This window comes from Epinephelus moara, chromosome 23 (assembly GCF_006386435.1).
Source record: "Epinephelus moara isolate mb chromosome 23, YSFRI_EMoa_1.0, whole genome shotgun sequence".
NCBI classification, from domain to species: domain Eukaryota; kingdom Metazoa; phylum Chordata; class Actinopteri; order Perciformes; family Serranidae; genus Epinephelus; species Epinephelus moara.
Window position 1 is genome coordinate 5,162,187 of NC_065528.1, and position 4,489 is coordinate 5,166,675.

Here is a 4,489-nt window from a genome sequence, read left to right on the forward strand (position 1 = left end):
GTTCAGCGAGCCACCGAAGGACCGCCCTGCAGATTTACTATTGGTTCTGCAACGTAGGGAGTTTTTTTAAACTCTGAAATTGTATCCGCCCATCTAAACACAAAATCAGGGAGAAAGTCATCAGTCTTTAGTTAAGCAAAGCGTCTAAAGACTGACTTGTGAGTCTACATGGGGGATTAACCTTGCCGCTGCTCAGATGCTGCTCGATTGCAAGTCTCCCTCAGAATCCAAGCGCCTAAGACTTTGGCAATTCATATTCATGAAATCATCTGTTAATCTCTACACCTCCAATCTGTATTGAACAATCATCTTTATTTCATTCACCTGGTCTCTCCTGATTGAACTGTGACCATTCACAGTATTCTCTGCCAGCCATGCCTAATTTTACTGTCTTGCTCTCATCCACTGGAATGACATTAGGTTTGCCCTACACCATGTGAACACAGCATCAGACCATGAGCAGGATGGCAAATGTGGGATCTGAAGTCTCAATCATTGCATTTAAAGACATTCATCTTCCCACTAAAATACTCAGAACATCAGCTCATCACTCTGTACTCTATGTACAGTACTTGGGGACATGCCCAGAAGGTTTTGACAGGATGAGTTATGAATTTAATGAAGTTCTGTTTACTTGAGTTGAATATATAACTTTTGTGTTTCTTTACACATATTGGATATTTGAGATTTGTCACAGGAGATTTGAGTTTGGAAATTGATAAAGTAGCACCGGATATGACACGTCAACGTTTAAACCACAGGAGTTCATAACAGATGGGCAGAAAACAGGAGGATACTCAAGTGCAGGTAGTTCCCTGACGACTTCTCCAACCCTGCCACCCGCTCCTGGGCCAGGAAGCAGAGAGGAGAGGGAGGGACATCACACAATATTTAAAATATTCACAACAATTGAACTGCTTGGAATACAACTCTGAAACTAAAATTATTGCCTCGCGGTTGTATGCCTCCACGAACCATTCAAGATGCAGTGACAGTTCACAGCCATGTCCGTCCAGACTCATATGTAGCCATAGCATTTGACAATTTTTCAAATATGTATGTTGCTGCAAAGAAGCTACAAATTTTCAACGTGGAAGCACAGACCATCTATACTATCAGCACAGCTTCAAAGTGGACACCCAAGATTAGTGTCACCAATTAAGTATCTGACCAAATGTCCCCTTTCTTTTCCTGAGTTATGGCATTGAATAACAGCCAGAAAACATTATGATGTCAGAGTGAATTTGATCTTTGACCTTTTGGCAGTGGCGTAAGGCAGTTACAATAGGCCTCAGTGCACGGTATCATGACAGCCCCTAAGGCACATTAGTTACTTGTTATACGCCTAAACTAGCTACATACACATCACCAAAAAACCATCGCATATATGTGTAGGACAAAAGTACAAAAGAAAATGAAGAGCTATTTGTTTATGTAGCACCATTTTTAATTAAATGTGAGTTTTTCTATGAACACTGGCATATTTCTAAGGTGACAGTCTAAATTACTCACAAGGGCCTGTTAACATAGGCCCCAGTGCAACTGCCCTGCCTGCACTGTCTATATTTACGCCCCTGCCATATGGATATAAAATGTTATTACCTCATCATTTTATCCTATTAGACATTTGTGTGAAACTTTGTCACAAGTAACATATACATTTTTAAGTTATGGCCAAAACCATGTTTTTTCATGTTACCTTTTGACACCAACACCAAATCAGGTCATCTTTGAATCCTGGTGAATGTTTGTGCCAAAGTTAGGAAATTCCAACAGGTCATACTTGAGACATCATGTTAACAAGTATGAGACTGACAAGGTCACAGTGACCTTGACCTTTGACCACCAAAAATTCAATCAGTTCATCCAAGTGGACGTTTGCGCCAAAATTGAAGAAATTCCCTCAGGGTGTCCTTGAGATATGTTCAAAAAGAATGGGACAAATGGACAGACAACCTGAAAACCTAATGCCTCTGGCCACGTATATCACCAGCACAGAAGCATAAAAAGACACATCAACCTGCTTTTCTCAGGTGCATTGTCAAAGATTTTGGTAACAGGAACCAGGAAGACACGGCTTCTCACACACTGGGCCCTATTTAGATGGTCTAAAACGCGAAGCGCCATGCGTGCGGTGCGTGGGCGTGTCCCAGTCACTTGTTAGTTAGACAGTGCGTTTTTAGACTGCGCCGAGTCTAAAAGGGTTGGACTTACTCTGTGAATTAGTCATGGGTGTGTTTTGGGCGTATCATTCAATAAGCCAATCAGAGTGTCACCTCTCATTCCCTTTAAAAGAGGCGCGATTCGAGCGCATGGCAGAGAGTTGGTTAGATGGCGGACCTACCAACTGGAAAGAGTGAGCGTTTTACAGCAGAGGAGACGGATCTCCTCGTGCGGGAGGTGAAGGCCCGTCAGAACCAGATCTACGGGGACAGCAGACAGGCACCCAAGCTCCCCGAGGTAAAGCAGGCGTGGGATCACTAATACAAGAAAGATCTTACTAAATATCTGTGGAATATTATTCAAACCTGTTTTCATCATATAACAGAGCACAGCTGTCAGGACTGCCGCGGAGCTCCCCAAGGTGCTGATCCTGCAGCTAGGACCTGTTCAGCGTTTTCTCCCCCACCCACGTTTGTTAATTGTTTTCACATGTTTCCTAGAGCTGTGTTCTGCCTCTTATTTGCATGTGTGTCCTCTCTACACTCAGATAACAATATAATAATATAATATAATGTAGCCTAGTATAACATGTTAAAATAAATGCAATGTGTGGGCTTTGGTTTTCAATCAAAAAAATGATTGATTGGTCAGATAATTTCACAATTTCATTTGTCATTATTACAAATTATGATGATCATTATTACTGCGATTAGATCATTCTGATTAATGACTGACCATTAAGACGTGTTTCTGATAAATATTTTAATGTGCACAATAATAACCTTTCACATTGTAATCATATTTTTATTTGTTATCTTTTGCATATGTGTGGCTGCTCCGTGTGTGTCTGAGCAGAGTGCACGCGCGTTGTGCACCCGCCTAGAGACGCACATTACTAACTTGTTTAACAGCGAAATACTGCGCCGTTGACTTTAGACCAGGTTTTTGTTGGTCACTGGGGCATTTGCTTTTTACGCCATCTAACTAGCAACGTGCCATGACTGCACCTGACCACTCCTCATTTTTAGACCAACACACCCAGGGAAGCGCAAGTTCATTAGCTAGTTAGATGACGAGGGCGCAGGGCGTGAAAATGACAGCTGCGCCTGCATCTAAATAGCAATGACACTTGTGACATGGATTATGCACCCTCCGCCATCCGCTTTAAACCATCTAAATAGGGCCCACTGTCTCACAGCTTGAGGCAAAAAATAGTGCTCATATTAATGAGCGTATGAGGAATGAAAAAACACAGCTCTGATAAATTCAAACATAAATGAACAAATGAATTGATTAACAGATGAGCCTATTAATTATTAAAAGTAATAATAATAATATATTTTATAAATGTGTGAATATAATAAATACATAATATCAATAAAGAAAGAATACCTCTCACACAGTGACACTACATTTGTAATACAACCCCTCTTCGTCAGGGAAATCATCAGCATCCACTCAAACCAGGTGAAACCGCAGCTTGCAGAACTCACACTGCACCCACTATCGTATCTGCATCAGACCCTAGTGGTGTGATGTTTTTCCAGATGGCACAGATGGCACAACAACTGCTATTGTCTTGCAGAGGTGGCTTTTCTCTGCGCCTTCTCTTCTTCTCTCTCATACTTTTTTCCCTCTGTTTATCTTTTTCCTTCTCCTCTGCCTCAAGCCTTTCCAGAGGTGCCACATATCCATCAGCCATGATGACCCTGGCTTACAGCAGCACCTGATGGTGTACCCCTTCCACTCTGTGGCCAAATGTGGGTGTGAGTGCCAGTTTCAAACAGGTAATTTGTGGCATGTTGCATGTTTATTGCATGTTGGACACATAGCACACTTGGCAGTTCTTTCCTCTGGACTGGCAGGTGAAAAGCTGATGGGTGTGACTCATGGTGAGGAGGAGGTGGGAGCACCAGTGCAGGAGGAGGATGTGGGCACAGCAGCCGCACTAGGCGCAAGCTTTACAATCTAGCCAGAGATTGTCCAGGTGGAAAATTAATATTCTTCTCATTAAGTTAAACTGAAGTTTCATCACACAATAGTCATAACTAAAGGAAATTAAAAAAAAAAAACTTGGCCCATGTCACATCCACTGCCTTTCTTGACAGACATCGCTTGTGGCTGTTCATACTGTCCCTACATCATGCTGTTAGTCAGGCTTCAGCAGATACAGCAGAGACTGCATCTATATCTTACTTGTGGATGCACATTCTCTGTTTTTGTGATTGTAAAGTTGCCAAGAAGTTTGAGGTTGTCTCGAGGATAGAATTACTGGATTATTTTCTCTATATAAGGGATAAACGCTAGTGTGGCAATGGACACAACA

General features: G+C 42.0%; 1 long non-coding RNA gene across 1 annotated transcript; it reads left to right on the forward strand.

The window, feature by feature from the left end:
• Positions 1 to 2,333: 2,333 nt before the first annotated feature.
• Positions 2,334 to 2,925, forward strand: LOC126384753 (uncharacterized). The gene is made up of 2 exons (XR_007569343.1): positions 2,334 to 2,460; positions 2,549 to 2,925. It is a non-coding gene; the product is annotated as an uncharacterized LOC126384753 (long non-coding RNA).
• The last annotated feature ends 1,564 nt before the right edge of the window (positions 2,926 to 4,489 follow it).